Source organism: Narcine bancroftii, chromosome 6, assembly GCF_036971445.1.
Source record: "Narcine bancroftii isolate sNarBan1 chromosome 6, sNarBan1.hap1, whole genome shotgun sequence".
NCBI classification, from domain to species: Eukaryota; Metazoa; Chordata; class Chondrichthyes; order Torpediniformes; family Narcinidae; genus Narcine; species Narcine bancroftii.
This window is the reverse complement of record NC_091474.1, coordinates 100,355,643-100,375,737: the sequence shown is the minus strand read 5'-3', so window position 1 is coordinate 100,375,737 and position 20,095 is coordinate 100,355,643.

The window sequence follows — 20,095 nt, the reverse complement described above, 5'->3', positions numbered from 1 at the left end:
TTAAAACGTTTTTCAGAGGTTGTATTGTACTTTTCTGCAATCATACAAAATATAGATCTGGAAATTCACATCCACATTTCAATTTGGAAAAGAATAGTACAAATGATCACTTGAAATTACAAACTTTAAAATAAATGATTTTTTGAAAAATGTTTAAACATGGTTTCACATCTATGCAACAGCTCATGTAAAGTTTGTCAGAGGTTTTAAAAGTACTTTTCTCCAAAAAAGCAAAATGTAGATCCGTAAATTCACTTCTACATTTCAATTTTAGAAAGAATAACATAAATGTTAAAATGAAACAACCAACTTTAAAATACATGCATTTTTGAGAAATACTTAAACTTTGCTTCACATCTATGAATTTTCATGTATAAGTATTAATAGTCTTTGTAAAACTTTTAAAAACGTTTAAAAATATAGTTTACAACCAGAAAAATAAATGCAGAAAAAGAAATACGCATTAATCTGACAATTTGAAAAAGTATCAATAAATGCTAAAATGAATGTCCACACATTGAAATAAATGCGTTTTAAGAAAAGATTAAAGCTAGTTTTCTCATCTATGAACTTCATTGTTAATATATAAATAGTACATGTAAAACGTTTTTCAGAGGTTGTATTGTATTTTTCTGCAATCATATAAAATATAGATCTGGAAATTCACATCCACATTTCAATTTTGAAAAGAATAGGACAAATGATCACTTGAAATTACAAACTTTAAAATAAATGCTTTTTTGAAAAATGTTTAAACATGATTTCACATCTATGCAACAGCACAAGTAAAAAGTTTGTCAGAGGTTTTAAAAGTAATTTTCTCCAAAAAAGCAAAATGTTGATCAGTAAATTCACTTCTACATTTCAATTTGAGAAAGAATAACATAAATGTTAAAATGACACTACCAACTTTAAAATACATGCTTTTTTGAGAAACTTTGCTTCACATCTATGAATTTTCATGTATAAGTATTAATAGTCTTTGTAAAACTTTTAAAAATGTTTAAAAATATAGTTTACAACCAGAGAAAGAAATGCAGAAAAAGAAATACGCGTTTATCTGACAATTTGAAAAAGTATCAATAAATTCTAAAATGAATGTCCACACAGCACATGTAAAAAGTTTATCAGAGGTTTTAAAACGTTTTTCAGAGGTTGTATTGTACTTTTCTGCAATCATACAAAATATAGATCTGGAAATTCACATCCACATTTCAATTTTGAAAAGAATAATAGAAATGATCACTTGAAATTACAAACTTTAAAATAAATGCTTTTTTGAAAAATGTTTAAACTTGATTTCACATCTATGCAACAGCTCATGTAAAGTTTGTCAGAGGTTTTAAAAGCACTTTTCTCCAAAAAAGCAAAATGTAGATCCGTAAATTCACTTCTACATTTCAATTTTAGAAAGAATAACATAAATGTTAAAATGAAACTACCAACTGTAAAATACATGCATTTTTGAGGTACTTAAACTTTGATTCACATCTATGAATTTTCATGTATAAGTATTAATAGTCTTTGTAAAACTTTTAAAAATGTTTAAAAATATAGTTTACAACCAGAAAAATAAATGCAGAAAAAGAAATAAGCGTTTATCTGACAATTTGAAAAAGTATCAATAAATGCTAAAATGAATGTCCACACATTGAAATAAATGCGTTTTAAGAAAAGATTAAAGCTAGTTTTCTCATCTATGAACTTCATTGTTAATATATAATCAGTAGATGTAAAACGTTTTTCAGAGGTTGTATTGTACTTTTCTGCAATCATACAAAATATAGATCTGGAAATACACATCCACATTTCAATTTGGAAAAGAATAGTACAAATGATCACTTGAAATTACAAACTTTAAAATAAATGCTTTTTTGAAAAATGTTTAAACATGGTTTCACATCTATGCAACAGCTCATGTAAAGTTTGTCAGAGGTTTTAAAAGTACTTTTCTCCAAAAAAGCAAAATGTAGATCCGTAAATTCACTTCTACATTTCAATTTTAGAAAGAATAACATAAATGTTAAAATGAAACTACCAACTTTAAAATAAATGCATTTTTGAGAAATACTTAAACTTTGCTTCACATCTATGAATTTTCATGTATAAGTATTAATAGTCTTTGTAAAACTTTTAAAAACGTTTAAAAATATAGTTTACAACCAGAAAAATAAATGCAGAAAAAGAAATACGCATTAATCTGACAATTTGAAAAAGTATCAATAAATGCTAAAATGAATGTCCACACATTGAAATAAATGCGTTTTAAGAAAAGATTAAAGCTAGTTTTCTCATCTATGAACTTCATTGTTAATATATAAATAGTACATGTAAAACGTTTTTCAGAGGTTGTATTGTATTTTTCTGCAATCATATAAAATATAGATCTGGAAATTCACATCCACATTTCAATTTTGAAAAGAATAGGACAAATTATCACTTGAAATTACAAACATAAAAATAAAAGCTTTATGGACAAATGTTTAAACAAGGTTTCACGTCTATGCAACAGCACATGTAAAAAGTTTGTCAGAGGTTTTAAAACGTTTTTCAGAGGTTGTATTGTACTTTTCTGCAATCATACAAAATATATATCTGGAAATTCACATCCACATTTCAATTTGGAAAAGAATAGTACAAATGATCACTTGAAATTACAAACTTTAAAATAAATGCTTTTTTGAAAAATGTTTAAACATGATTTCACATCTATGCAACAGCACAAGTAAAAAGTTTGTCAGAGGTTTTAAAAGTAATTTTCTCCAAAAAAGCAAAATGTTGATCAGTAAATTCACTTCTACATTTCAATTTGAGAAAGAATAACATAAATGTTAAAATGAAACTACCAACTTTAAAATACATGCTTTTTTGAGAAACTTTGCTTCACATCTATGAATTTTCATGTATTTATTAATAGTCTTTGTAAAACTTTTAAAAATGTTTAAAAATATAGTTTCCAACCAGAGAAAGAAATGCAGAAAAAGAAATACGCGTTTATCTGACAATTTGAAAAAGTATCAATAAATTCTAAAATGAATGTCCACACAGCACATGTAAAAAGTTTATCAGAGGTTTTAAAACGTTTTTCAGAGGTTGTATTGTACTTTTCTGCAATCATACAAAATATAGATCTGGAAATTCACATCCACATTTCAATTTTGAAAAGAATAATAGAAATGATCACTTGAAATTACAAACTTTAAAATAAATGCTTTTTTGAAAAATGTTTAAACTTGATTTCACATCTATGCAACAGCTCATGTAAAGTTTGTCAGAGGTTTTAAAAGCACTTTTCTCCAAAAAAGCAAAATGTAGATCCGTAAATTCACTTCTACATTTCAATTTTAGAAAGAATAACGTAAATGTTAAAATGAAACTACCAACTGTAAAATACATGCATTTTTGAGAAGTACTTAAACTTTGATTCACATCTATGAATTTTCATGTATAAGTATTAATAGTCTTTGTAAAACTTTTAAAAATGTTTAAAAATATAGTTTACAACCAGAAAAATAAATGCAGAAAAAGAAATAAGCGTTTATCTGACAATTTGAAAAAGTATCAATAAATGCTAAAATGAATGTCCACACATTGAAATAAATGCGTTCTAAGAAAAGATTAAAGCTAGTTTTCTCATCTATGAACTTCATTGTTAATATATAATCAGTAGATGTAAAACGTTTTTCAGAGGTTGTATTGTACTTTTCTGCAATCATATAAAATATAGATCTGGAAATTCACATCCACATTTCAATTTTGAAAAGAATAGGACAAATGATCACTTGAAATTACAAACATAAAAATAAAAGCTTTTTGGACAAATGTTTAAACATGGTTTCACCTCTATGCAACAGCACATGTAAAAAGTTTGTCAGAGGTTTTAAAACGTTTTTCAGAGGTTGTATTGTACTTTTCTGCAATCATACAAAATATAGATCTGGAAATTCACATCCACATTTCAATTTGGAAAAGAATAGTACAAATGATCACTTGAAATTACAAACTTTAAAATAAATGCTTTTTTGAAAAATGTTTAAACATGGTTTCACATCTATGCCACAGCTCATGTAAAGTTTATCAGAGGTTTTAAAAGTATTTTTCTCCAAAAAAGCAAAATGTAGATCCGTAAATTCACTTCTACATTTCAATTTGAGAAAGAATAACATAAATGTTAAAATGAAACTACCAACTTTAAAATACATGCATTTTTGAGAAATACTTAAACTTTGCTTCACATCTATGAATTTTCATGTATAAGTATTATTAGTCTTTGTAAAACTTTTAAAAATGTTTAAAAATATAGTTTACAACCAGAAAAATAAATGCAGAAAAAGAAATACGCGTTTATCTGACAATATGAAAAAGTATCAATAAATGCTAAAATGAATGTCCACACATTGAAATAAATGCGTTTTAAGAAAAGATTAAAGCTAGTTTTCTCATCTATGAACTTCATTGTTAATATATAAACAGTACATGTAAAACGTTTTTCAGAGGTTGTATTGTACTTTTCTGCAATCATATAAAATATAGATCTGGAAATTCACACCAACATTTCAATTTTGAAAAGAATAGTAGAAATGGTCACTTGAAATTACAAACTTTAAAATAAATGCTTTTTTGAGAAATGTTTAAACATGATTTCACATCTATGCAACAGCTCATGTAAAGTTTGTCAGAGGTTTTAAAAGTACTTTTCTCCAAAAAAGCAAAATGTAGATCCGTAAATTCACTTCTACATTTCAATTTGAGAAAGAATAACATAAATGTTAAAATGAAACTACCAACTTTAAAATACATGCATTTTTGAGAAATACTTAAACTTTGCTTCACATCTATGAATTTTCATGTATAAGTATTAATAGTCTTTGTAAAACTTTTAAAAACGTTTAAAAATATAGTTTACAACCAGAAAAATAAATGCAGAAAAAGAAATACGCATTAATCTGACAATTTGAAAAAGTATCAAAAAATGCTAAAATGAATGTCCACACATTGAAATAAATGCGTTTTAAGAAAAGATTAAAGCTAGTTTTCTCATCTATGAACTTCATTGTTAATATATAAACAGTACATGTAAAACGTTTTTCAGAGGTTGTATTGTATTTTTCTGCAATCATATAAAATATAGATCTGGAAATTCACATCCACATTTCAATTTTGAAAAGAATAGGACAAATGATCACTTGAAATTACAAACATAAAAATAAAAGCTTTATGGACAAATGTTTAAACATGGTTTCACCTCTATGCAACAGCACATGTAAAAAGTTTGTCAGAGGTTTTAAAACGTTTTTCAGAGGTTGTATTTTACTTTTCTGCAATCATACAAAATATAGATCTGGAAATTCACATCCACATTTCAATTTGGAAAAGAATAGTACAAATGATCACTTGAAATTACAAACTTTAAAATAAATGCTTTTTTGAAAAATGTTTAAACATGATTTCACATCTATGCAACAGCACAAGTAAAAAGTTTGTCAAAGGTTTTAAAAGTAATTTTCTCCAAAAAAGCAAAATGTTGATCAGTAAATTCACTTCTACATTTCAATTTGAGAAAGAATAACATAAATGTTAAAATGAAACTACCAACTTTAAAATACATGCTTTTTTGAGAAACTTTGCTTCACATCTATGAATTTTCATGTATAAGTATTAATAGTCTTTGTAAAACTTTTAAAAATGTTTAAAAATATAGTTTACAACCAGAGAAAGAAATGCAGAAAAAGAAATACGCGTTTATCTGACAATTTGAAGAAGTATCAATAAATTCTAAAATGAATGTCCACACAGCACATGTAAAAAGTTTATCAGAGGTTTTAAAACGTTTTTCAGAGGTTGTATTGTACTTTTCTGCAATCATACAAAATATAGATCTGGAAATTCACATCCACATTTCAATTTTGAAAAGAATAATAGAAATGATCACTTGAAATTACAAACTTTAAAATAAATGCTTTTTTGAAAAATGTTTAAACTTGATTTCACATCTATGCAACAGCTCATGTAAAGTTTGTCAGAGGTTTTAAAAGCACTTTTCTCCAAAAAAGCAAAATGTAGATCCGTAAATTCACTTCTACATTTCAATTTTAGAAAGAATAACATAAATGTTAAAATGAAACTACCAACTGTAAAATACATGCATTTTTGAGAAGTACTTAAACTTTGATTCACATCTATGAATTTTCATGTATAAGTATTAATAGTCTTTGTAAAACTTTTAAAAATGTTTAAAAATATAGTTTACAACCAGAAAAATAAATGCAGAAAAAGAAATAAGCGTTTATCTGACAATTTGAAAAAGTATCAATAAATGCTAAAATGAATGTCCACACATTGAAATAAATGCGTTTTAAGAAAAGATTAAAGCTAGTTTTCTCATCTATGAACTTCATTGTTAATATATAATCAGTAGATGTAAAACGTTTTTCAGAGGTTTTATTGTACTTTTCTGCAATCATATAAAATATAGATCTGGAAATTCACATCCACATTTCAATTTTGAAAAGAATAGGACAAATGATCACTTGAAATTACAAACATAAAAATAAAAGCTTTTGGGACAAATGTTTAAACATGGTTTCACCTCTATGCAACAGCACATGTAAAAAGTTTGTCAGAGGTTTTAAAACGTTTTTCAGAGGTTGTATTGTACTTTTCTGCAATCATACAAAATATAGATCTGGAAATTCACATCCACATTTCAATTTGGAAAAGAATAGTACAAATGATCACTTGAAATTACAAACTTTAAAATAAATGCTTTTTTGAAAAATGTTTAAACATGGTTTCACATCTATGCCACAGCACATGTAAAAAGTATGTCAGAGGTTTTAAAAGTACTTTTCTACAAGAAAGTTAAATGTAGATCCGTAAATTCACCTCTACATTTCAATTTGAGAAATAATAACATAAATGTTAAAATGAAACTACCAACTTTAAAATACATGCATTTTTGAGAAATATTTAAACTTTGCTTCACATCTATGAATTTTCATGTATAAGTATTATTAGTCTTTGTAAAACTTTTAAAAATGTTTAAAAATATAGTTTACAACCAGAAAAATAAATGCAGAAAAAGAAATACGCGTTTATCTGACAATATGAAAAAGTATCAATAAATGCTAAAATGAATGTCCACACATTGAAATAAATGCGTTCTAAGAAAAGATTAAAGCTAGTTTTCTCATCTATGAACTTCATTGTTAATATATAAACAGTACATGTAAAACGTTTTTCAGAGGTTGTATTGTACTTTTCTGCAATCATACAAAATATAGATCTGGAAATTCACATCAACATTTCAATTTTGAAAAGAATAGTAGAAATGGTCACTTGAAATTACAAACTTTAAAATAAATGCTTTTTTGAGAAATGTTTAAACATGATTTCACATCTATGCAACAGCTCATGTAAAGTTTGTCAGAGGTTTTAAAAGTACTTTTCTCCAAAAAAGCAAAATGTAGATCCGTAAATTCACTTCTACATTTCAATTTTAGAAAGAATAACATAAATGTTAAAATGAAACAACCAACTTTAAAATACATGCATTTTTGAGAAATACTTAAACTTTGCTTCACATCTATGAATTTTCATGTATAAGTATTAGTAGTCTTTGTAAAACTTTTAAAAACGTTTAAAAATATAGTTTACAACCAGAAAAATAAATGCAGAAAAAGAAATACGCATTAATCTGACAATTTGAAAAAGTATCAATAAATGCTAAAATGAATGTCCACACATTGAAATAAATGCGTTTTAAGAAAAGATTAAAGCTAGTTTTCTCATCTATGAACTTCATTGTTAATATATAAACAGTACATGTAAAACGTTTTTCAGAGGTTGTATTGTATTTTTCTGCAATCATATAAAATATAGATCTGGAAATTCACATCCACATTTCAATTTTGAAAAGAATAGGACAAATGATCACTTGAAATTACAAACATAAAAATAAAAGCTTTATGGACAAATGTTTAAACATGGTTTCACCTCTATGCAACAGCACATGTAAAAAGTTTGTCAGAGGTTTTAAAACGTTTTTCAGAGGTTGTATTGTACTTTTCTGCAATCATACAAAATATAGATCTGGAAATTCACATCCACATTTCAATTTGGAAAAGAATAGTACAAATGATCACTTGAAATTACAAACTTTAAAATAAATGCTTTTTTGAAAAATGTTTAAACATGATTTCACATCTATGCAACAGCACAAGTAAAAAGTTTGTCAGAGGTTTTAAAAGTAATTTTCTCCAAAAAAGCAAAATGTTGATCAGTAAATTCACTTCTACATTTCAATTTGAGAAAGACTAACATAAATGTTTAAATGAAACTACCAACTTTAAAATACATGCTTTTTTGAGAAACTTTGCTTCACATCTATGAATTTTCATGTATAAGTATTAATAGTCTTTGTAAAACTTTTAAAAATGTTTAAAAATATAGTTTACAACCAGAGAAAGAAATGCAGAAAAAGAAATACGCGTTTATCTGACAATTTGAAAAAGTATCAATAAATTCTAAAATGAATGTCCACACAGCACATGTAAAAAGTTTATCAGAGGTTTTAAAACGTTTTTCAGAGGTTGTATTGTACTTTTCTGCAATCATACAAAATATAGATCTGGAAATTCACATCCACATTTCAATTTTGAAAAGAATAATAGAAATGATCACTTGAAATTACAAACTTTAAAATAAATGCTTTTTTGAAAAATGTTTAAACTTGATTTCACATCTATGCAACAGCTCATGTAAAGTTTGTCAGAGGTTTTAAAAGCACTTTTCTCCAAAAAAGCAAAATGTAGATCCGTAAATTCACTTCTACATTTCAATTTTAGAAAGAATAACATAAATGTTAAAATGAAACTACCAACTGTAAAATACATGCATTTTTGAGAAGAACTTAAACTTTGATTCACATCTATGAATTTTCATGTATAAGTATTAATAGTCTTTGTAAAACTTTTAAAAATGTTTAAAAATATAGTTTACAACCAGAAAAATAAATGCAGAAAAAGAAATAAGCGTTTATCTGACAATTTGAAAAAGTATCAATAAATGCTAAAATGATTGTCCACACATTGAAATAAATGCGTTTTAAGAAAAGATTAAAGCTAGTTTTCTCATCTATGAACTTCATTGTTAATATATAATCAGTAGATGTAAAACGTTTTTCAGAGGTTGTATTGTACTTTTCTGCAATCATATAAAATATAGATCTGGAAATTCACATCCACATTTCAATTTTGAAAAGAATAGGACAAATGATCACTTGAAATTACAAACATAAAAATAAAAGCTGTTTGGACAAATGTTTAAACATGGTTTCACCTCTATGCAACAGCACATGTAAAAAGTTTGTCAGAGGTTTTAAAACGTTTTTCAGAGGTTGTATTGTACTTTTCTGCAATCATACAAAATATAGATCTGGAAATTCACATCCACATTTCAATTTGGAAAAGAATAGTACAAGTGATCACTTGAAATTACAAACTTTAAAATAAATGCTTTTTTGAAAAATGTTTAAACATGGTTTCACATCTATGCCACAGCACATGTAAAAAGTATGTCAGAGGTTTTTAAAAGTACTTTTCTACAAGAAAGTTAAATGTAGATCCGTAAATTCACTTCTACATTTCAATTTGAGAAAGAATAACATAAATGTTAAAATGAAACTACCAACTTTAAAATACATGCATTTTTGAGAAATACTTAAACTTTGCTTCACATCTATGAATTTTCATGTATAAGTATTAGTAGTCTTTGTAAAACTTTTAAAAACGTTTAAAAATATAGTTTACAACCAGAAAAATAAATGCAGAAAAAGAAATACGCATTAATCTGACAATTTGAAAAAGTATCAATAAATGCTAAAATGAATGTCCACACATTGAAATAAATGCGTTTTAAGAAAAGATTAAAGCTAGTTTTCTCATCTATGAACTTCATTGTTAATATATAAACAGTACATGTAAAACGTTTTTCAGAGGTTGTATTGTATTTTTCTGCAATCATATAAAATATAGATCTGGAAATTCACATCCACATTTCAATTTTGAAAAGAATAGGACAAATGATCACTTGAAATTACAAACATAAAAATAAAAGCTTTATGGACAAATGTTTAAACATGGTTTCACCTCTATGCAACAGCACATGTAAAATGTTTGTCAGAGGTTTTAAAACGTTTTTCAGATGTTGTATTGTACTTTTCTGCAATCATACAAAATATAGATCTGGAAATTCACATCCACATTTCAATTTGGAAAAGAATAGTACAAATGATCACTTGAAATTACAAACTTTAAAATAAATGCTTTTTTGAAAAATGTTTAAACATGATTTCACATCTATGCAACAGCACAAGTAGAAAGTTTGTCAGAGGTTTTAAAAGTACTTTTCTCCAAAAAAGCAAAATGTTGATCAGTAAATTCACTTCTACATTTCAATTTGAGAAAGAATAACATAAATGTTAAAATGAAACTACCAACTTTAAAATACATGCTTTTTTGAGAAACTTTGCTTCACATCTATGAATTTTCATGTATAAGTATTAATAGTCTTTGTAAAACTTTTAAAAATGTTTAAAAATATAGTTTACAACCAGAGAAAGAAATGCAGAAAAAGAAATACGCGTTTATGTGACAATTTGAAAAAGTATCAATAAATTCTAAAATGAATGTCCACACAGCACATGTAAAAAGTTTATCAGAGGTTTTAAAAAGTTTTTCAGAGGTTGTATTGTACTTTTCTGCAATCATACGAAATATAGATCTGGAAATTCACATCCACATTTCAATTTTGAAAAGAATAATAGAAATGATCACTTGAAATTACAAACTTTAAAATAAATGCTTTTTTGAAAAATGTTTAAACTTGATTTCACATCTATGCAACAGCTCATGTAAAGTTTGTCAGAGGTTTTAAAAGCACTTTTCTCCAAAAAAGCAAAATGTAGATCCGTAAATTCACTTCTACATTTCAATTTTAGAAAGAATAACATAAATGTTAAAATGAAACTACCAACTTTAAAATACATGCATTTTTGAGAAATATTTAAACTTTGCTTCACATCTATGAATTTTCATGTATAAGTATTAATAGTCTTTGTAAAACTTTTAAAAATGTTTAAAAATATAGTTTACAACCAGAAAAATAAATGCAGAAAAAGAAATAAGCGTTTATCTGACAATTTGAAAAAGTATCAATAAATGCTAAAATGAATGTCCACACATTGAAATAAATGCGTTTTAAGAAAAGATTAAAGCTAGTTTTCTCATCTATGAACTTCATTGTTAATATATAATCAGTAGATGTAAAACGTTTTTCAGAGGTTTTATTGTACTTTTCTGCAATCATATAAAATATAGATCTGGAAATTCACATCCACATTTCAATTTTGAAAAGAATAGGACAAATGATCACTTGAAATTACAAACATAAAAATAAAAGCTTTTTGGACAAATGTTTAAACATGGTTTCACCTCTATGCAACAGCACATGTAAAAAGTTTGTCAGAGGTTTTATTGTACTTTTCTGCAATCATACAAAATATAGATCTGGAAATTCACATCCACATTTCAATTTGGAAAAGAATAGTACAAATGATCACTTGAAATTACAAACTTTAAAATAAATGCTTTTTTGAAAAATGTTTAAACATGGTTTCACATCTATGCCACAGCACATGTAAAAAGTATGTCAGAGGTTTTAAAAGTACTTTTCTACAAGAAAGTTAAATGTAGATCCGTAAATTCACTTCTACATTTCAATTTGAGAAAGAATAACATAAATGTTAAAATGAAACTACCAACTTTAAAATACATGCATTTTTGAGAAATACTTAAACTTTGCTTCACATCTATGAATTTTCATGTATAAGTATTATTAGTCTTTGTAAAACTTTTAAAAATGTTTAAAAATATAGATTACAACCAGAAAAATAAATGCAGAAAAAGAAATACGCATTAATCAGACAATTTGAAAAAGTATCAATAAATGCTAAAATGAATGTCCACACATTGAAATAAATGCGTTTTAAGAAAAGATTAAAGCTAGTTTTCTCATCTATGAACTTCATTGTTAATATATAAACAGTACATGTAAAACGTTTTTCAGAGGTTGTATTGTACTTTTCTGCAATCATATAAAATATAGATCTGGAAATTCACATCAACATTTCAATTTTGAAAAGAATAGTAGAAATGGTCACTTGAAATTACAAACTTTAAAATAAATGCTTTTTTGAGAAATGTTTAAACATGATTTCACATCTATGCAACAGCTCATGTAAAGTTTGTCAGAGGTTTTAAAAGTACTTTTCTCCAAAAAAGCAAAATGTAGATCCGTAAATTCACTTCTACATTTGAATTTTAGAAAGAATAACATAAATGTTAAAATGAAACAACCAACTTTAAAATACATGCATTTTTGAGAAATACTTAAACTTTGCTTCACATCTATGAATTTTCATGTATAAGTATTAATAGTCTTTGTAAAACTTTTAAAAACGTTTAAAAATATAGTTTACAACCAGAAAAATAAATGCAGAAAAAGAAATAAGCATTAATCTGACAATTTGAAAAAGTATCAATAAATGCTAAAATGAATGTCCACACATTGAAATAAATGCGTTTTAAGAAAAGATTAAAGCTAGTTTTCTCATCTATGAACTTCATTGTTAATATATAAACAGTACATGTAAAACGTTTTTCAGAGGCTGTATTGTATTTTTCTGCAATCATATAAAATATAGATCTGGAAATTCACATCCACATTTCAATTTTGAAAAGAATAGGACAAATGATCACTTGAAATTACAAACATAAAAATAAAAGCTTTTTGGACAAATGTTTAAACATGGTTTCACCTCTATGCAACAGCACATGTAAAAAGTTTGTCAGAGGTTTTATTGTACTTTTCTGCAATCATACAAAATATAGATCTGGAAATTCACATCCACATTTCAATTTGGAAAAGAATAGTACAAATGATCACTTGAAATTACAAACTTTAAAATAAATGCTTTTTTGAAAAATGTTTAAACATGGTTTCACATCTATGCCACAGCACATGTAAAAAGTATGTCAGAGGTTTTAAAAGTACTTTTCTACAAGAAAGTTAAATGTAGATCCGTAAATTCACTTCTACATTTCAATTTGAGAAAGAATAACATAAATGTTAAAATGAAACTACCAACTTTAAAATACATGCATTTTTGAGAAATACTTAAACTTTGCTTCACATCTATGAATTTTCATGTATAAGTATTATTAGTCTTTGTAAAACTTTTAAAAATGTTTAAAAATATAGTTTACAACCAGAAAAATAAATGCAGAAAAAGAAATACGCATTAATCTGACAATTTGAAAAAGTATCAATAAATGCTAAAATGAATGTCCACACATTGAAATAAATGCGTTTTAAGAAAAGATTAAAGCTAGTTTTCTCATCTATGAACTTCATTGTTAATATATAAACAGTACATGTAAAACGTTTTTCAGAGGTTGTATTGTATTTTTCTGCAATCATATAAAATATAGATCTGGAAATTCACATCCACATTTCAATTTTGAAAAGAATAGGACAAATGATCACTTGAAATTACAAACTTTAAAATAAATGCTTTTTTGAAAAATGTTTAAACATGATTTCACATCTATGCAACAGCTCATGTAAAGTTTGTCAGAGGTTTTAAAAGCACTTTTCTCCAAAAAAGCAAAATGTAGATCCGTAAATTCACTTCTACATTTCAATTTTAGAAAGAATAACATAAATGTTAAAATGAAACTACCAACTGTAAAATACATGCATTTTTGAGAAGTACTTAAACTTTGATTCACATCTATGAATTTTCATGTATAAGTATTAATAGTCTTTGTAAAACTTTTAAAAATGTTTAAAAATATAGTTTACAACCAGAAAAATAAATGCAGAAAAAGAAATAAGCGTTTATCTGACAATTTGAAAAAGTATCAATAAATGCTAAAATGAATGTCCACACATTGAAATAAATGCGTTTTAAGAAAAGATTAAAGCTAGTTTTCTCATCTATGAACTTCATTGTTAATATATAATCAGTAGATGTAAAACGTTTTTCAGAGGTTTTATTGTACTTTTCTGCAATCATATAAAATATAGATCTGGAAATTCACATCCACATTTCAATTTTGAAAAGAATAGGACAAATGATCACTTGAAATTACAAACATAAAAATAAAAGCTTTTGGGACAAATGTTTAAACATGGTTTCACCTCTATGCAACAGCACATGTAAAAAGTTTGTCAGAGGTTTTAAAACGTTTTTCAGAGGTTGTATTGTACTTTTCTGCAATCATACAAAATATAGATCTGGAAATTCACATCCACATTTCAATTTGGAAAAGAATAGTACAAATGATCACTTGAAATTACAAACTTTAAAATAAATGCTTTTTTGAAAAATGTTTAAACATGGTTTCACATCTATGCCACAGCACATGTAAAAAGTATGTCAGAGGTTTTAAAAGTACTTTTCTACAAGAAAGTTAAATGTAGATCCGTAAATTCACCTCTACATTTCAATTTGAGAAAGAATAACATAAATGTTAAAATGAAACTACCAACTTTAAAATACATGCATTTTTGAGAAATATTTAAACTTTGCTTCACATCTATGAATTTTCATGTATAAGTATTATTAGTCTTTGTAAAACTTTTAAAAATGTTTAAAAATATAGTTTACAACCAGAAAAATAAATGCAGAAAAAGAAATACGCGTTTATCTGACAATATGAAAAAGTATCAATAAATGCTAAAATGAATGTCCACACATTGAAATAAATGCGTTTTAAGAAAATATTAAAGCTAGTTTTCTCATCTATGAACTTCATTGTTAATATATAAACAGTACATGTAAAACGTTTTTCAGAGGTTGTATTGTACTTTTCTGCAATCATACAAAATATAGATCTGGAAATTCACATCAACATTTCAATTTTGAAAAGAATAGTAGAAATGGTCACTTGAAATTACAAACTTTAAAATAAATGCTTTTTTGAGAAATGTTTAAACATGATTTCACATCTATGCAACAGCTCATGTAAAGTTTGTCAGAGGTTTTAAAAGTACTTTTCTCCAAAAAAGCAAAATGTAGATCCGTAAATTCACTTCTACATTTCAATTTTAGAAAGAATAACATAAATGTTAAAATGAAACAACCAACTTTAAAATACATGCATTTTTGAGAAATACTTAAACTTTGCTTCACATCTATGAATTTTCATGTATAAGTATTAATAGTCTTTGTAAAACTTTTAAAAACGTTTAAAAATATAGTTTACAACCAGAAAAATAAATGCAGAAAAAGAAATACGCATTAATCTGACAATTTGAAAAAGTATCAATAAATGCTAAAATGAATGTCCACACATTGAAATAAATGCGTTTTAAGAAAAGATTAAAGCTAGTTTTCTCATCTATGAACTTCATTGTTAATATATAAACAGTACATGTAAAACGTTTTTCAGAGGTTGTATTGTATTTTTCTGCAATCATATAAAATATAGATCTGGAAATTCACATCCACATTTCAATTTTGAAAAGAATAGGACAAATGATCACTTGAAATTACAAACATAAAAATAAAAGCTTTATGGACAAATGTTTAAACATGGTTTCACCTCTATGCAACAGCACATGTAAAAAGTTTGTCAGAGGTTTTAAAACGTTTTTCAGAGGTTGTATTGTACTTTTCTGCAATCATACAAAATATAGATCTGGAAATTCACATCCACATTTCAATTTGGAAAAGAATAGTACAAATGATCACTTGAAATTACAAACTTTAAAATAAATGCTTTTTTGAAAAATGTTTAAACATGATTTCACATCTATGCAACAGCACAAGTAAAAAGTTTGTCAGAGGTTTTAAAAGTAATTTTCTCCAAAAAAGCAAAATGTTGATCAGTAAATTCACTTCTACATTTCAATTTGAGAAAGACTAACATAAATGTTTAAATGAAACTACCAACTTTAAAATACATGCTTTTTTGAGAAACTTTGCTTCACATCTATGAATTTTCATGTATAAGTATTAATAGTCTTTGTAAAACTTTTAAAAATGTTTAAAAATATAGTTTACAACCAGAGAAAGAAATGCAGAAAAAGAAATACGCGTTTATCTGACAATTTGAAAAAGTATCAATAAATTCTAAAATGAATGTCCACACAGCACATGTAAAAAGTTTATCAGAGGTTTTAAAACGTTTTTCAGAGGTTGTATTGTACTTTTCTTCAATCATACAAAATATAGATCTGGAAATTCACATCCACATTTCAATTTTGAAAAGAATAATAGAAATGATCACTTGAAATTACAAACTTTAAAATAAATGCTTTTTTGAAAAATGTTTAAACTTGATTTCACATCTATGCAACAGCTCATGTAAAGTTTGTCAGAGGTTTTAAAAGCACTTTTCTCCAAAAAAGCAAAATGTAGATCCGTAAATTCACTTCTACATTTGAATTTTAGAAAGAATAACATAAATGTTAAAATGAAACAACCAACTTTAAAATACATGCATTTTTGAGAAATACTTAAACTTTGCTTCACATCTATGAATTTTCATGTATAAGTATTAATAGTCTTTGTAAAACTTTTAAAAACGTTTAAAAATATAGTTTACAACCAGAAAAATAAATGCAGAAAAAGAAATAAGCATTAATCTGACAATTTGAAAAAGTATCAATAAATGCTAAAATGAATGTCCACACATTGAAATAAATGCGTTTTAAGAAAAGATTAAAGCTAGTTTTCTCATCTATGAACTTCATTGTTAATATATAAACAGTACATGTAAAACGTTTTTCAGAGGCTGTATTGTATTTTTCTGCAATCATATAAAATATAGATCTGGAAATTCACATCCACATTTCAATTTTGAAAAGAATAGGACAAATGATCACTTGAAATTACAAACATAAAAATAAAAGCTTTTTGGACAAATGTTTAAACATGGTTTCACCTCTATGCAACAGCACATGTAAAAAGTTTGTCAGAGGTTTTATTGTACTTTTCTGCAATCATACAAAATATAGATCTGGAAATTCACATCCACATTTCAATTTGGAAAAGAATAGTACAAATGATCACTTGAAATTACAAACTTTAAAATAAATGCTTTTTTGAAAAATGTTTAAACATGGTTTCACATCTATGCCACAGCACATGTAAAAAGTATGTCAGAGGTTTTAAAAGTACTTTTCTACAAGAAAGTTAAATGTAGATCCGTAAATTCACTTCTACATTTCAATTTGAGAAAGAATAACATAAATGTTAAAATGAAACTACCAACTTTAAAATACATGCATTTTTGAGAAATACTTAAACTTTGCTTCACATCTATGAATTTTCATGTATAAGTATTATTAGTCTTTGTAAAACTTTTAAAAATGTTTAAAAATATAGTTTACAACCAGAAAAATAAATGCAGAAAAAGAAATACGCATTAATCTGACAATTTGAAAAAGTATCAATAAATGCTAAAATGAATGTCCACACATTGAAATAAATGCGTTTTAAGAAAAGATTAAAGCTAGTTTTCTCATCTATGAACTTCATTGTTAATATATAAACAGTACATGTAAAACGTTTTTCAGAGGTTGTATTGTATTTTTCTGCAATCATATAAAATATAGATATGGAAATTCACATCCACATTTCAATTTTGAAAAGAATAGGACAAATGATCACTTGAAATTACAAACATAAAAATAAAAGCTTTATGGACAAATGTTTAAACATGGTTTCACCTCTATGCAACAGCACATGTAAAAAGTTTGTCAGAGGTTTTAAAACGTTTTTCAGAGGTTGTATTGTACTTTTCTGCAATCATACAAAATATAGATCTGGAAATTCACATCCACATTTCAATTTGGAAAAGAATAGTACAAATGATCACTTGAAATTACAAACTTTAAAATAAATGCTTTTTTGAAAAATGTTTAAACATGATTTCACATCTATGCAACAGCACAAGTAAAAAGTTTGTCAGAGGTTTTAAAAGTAATTTTCTCCAAAAAAGCAAAATGTTGATCAGTAAATTCACTTCTACATTTCAATTTGAGAAAGACTAACATAAATGTTTAAATGAAACTACCAACTTTAAAATACATGCTTTTTTGAGAAACTTTGCTTCACATCTATGAATTTTCATGTATAAGTATTAATAGTCTTTGTAAAACTTTTAAAAATGTTTAAAAATATAGTTTACAACCAGAGAAAGAAATGCAGAAAAAGAAATACGCGTTTATCTGACAATTTGAAAAAGTATCAATAAATTCTAAAATGAATGTCCACACAGCACATGTAAAAAGTTTATCAGAGGTTTTAAAACGTTTTTCAGAGGTTGTATTGTACTTTTCTGCAATCATACAAAATATAGATCTGGAAATTCACATCCACATTTCAATTTTGAAAAGAATAATAGAAATGATCACTTGAAATTACAAACTTTAAAATAAATGCTTTTTTGAAAAATGTTTAAACTTGATTTCACATCTATGCAACAGCTCATGTAAAGTTTGTCAGAGGTTTTAAAAGCACTTTTCTCCAAAAAAGCAAAATGTAGATCCGTAAATTCACTTATACATTTGAATTTTAGAAAGAATAACATAAATGTTAAAATGAAACAACAAACTTTAAAATACATGCATTTTTGAGAAATACTTAAACTTTGCTTCACATCTATGAATTTTCATGTATAAGTATTAATAGTCTTTGTAAAACTTTTAAAAACGTTTAAAAATATAGTTTACAACCAGAAAAATAAATGCAGAAAAAGAAATAAGCATTAATCTGACAATTTGAAAAAGTATCAATAAATGCTAAAATGAATGTCCACACATTGAAATAAATGCGTTTTAAGAAAAGATTAAAGCTAGTTTTCTCATCTATGAACTTCATTGTTAATATATAAACAGTACATGTAAAACGTTTTTCAGAGGCTGTATTGTATTTTTCTGCAATCATATAAAATATAGATCTGGAAATTCACATCCACATTTCAATTTTGAAAAGAATAGGACAAATGATCACTTGAAATTACAAACATAAAAATAAAAGCTTTTTGGACAAATGTTTAAACATGGTTTCACCTCTATGCAACAGCACATGTAAAAAGTTTGTCAGAGGTTTTATTGTACTTTTCTGCAATCATACAAAATATAGATCTGGAAATTCACATCCACATTTCAATTTGGAAAAGAATAGTACAAATGATCACTTGAAATTACAAACTTTAAAATAAATGCTTTTTTGAAAAATGTTTAAACATGGTTTCACATCTATGCCACAGCACATGTAAAAAGTATGTCAGAGGTTTTAAAAGTACTTTTCTACAAGAAAGTTAAATGTAGATCCGTAAATTCACTTCTACATTTCAATTTGAGAAAGAATAACATAAATGTTAAAATGAAACTACCAACTTTAAAATACATGCATTTTTGAGAAATACTTAAACTTTGCTTCACATCTATGAATTTTCATGTATAAGTATTATTAGTCTTTGTAAAACTTTTAAAAATGTTAAAAAATATAGTTTACAACCAGAAAAATAAATGCAGAAAAAGAAATACGCATTAATCTGACAATTTGAAAAAGTATCAATAAATGCTAAAATGAATGTCCACACATTGAAATAAATGCGTTTTAAGAAAAGATTAAAGCTAGTTTTCTCATCTATGAACTTCATTGTTAATATATAAACAGTACATGTAAAACGTTTTTCAGAGGTTGTATTGTATTTTTCTGCAATCATATAAAATATAGATATGGAAATTCACATCCACATTTCAATTTTGAAAAGAATAGGACAAATGATCACTTGAAATTACAAACATAAAAATAAAAGCTTTATGGACAAATGTTTAAACATGGTTTCACCTCTATGCAACAGCACATGTAAAAAGTTTGTCAGAGGTTTTAAAACGTTTTTCAGAGGTTGTATTTTACTTTTCTGCAATCATACAAAATATAGATCTGGAAATTCACATCCACATTTCAATTTGGAAAAGAATAGTACAAATGATCACTTGAAATTACAAACTT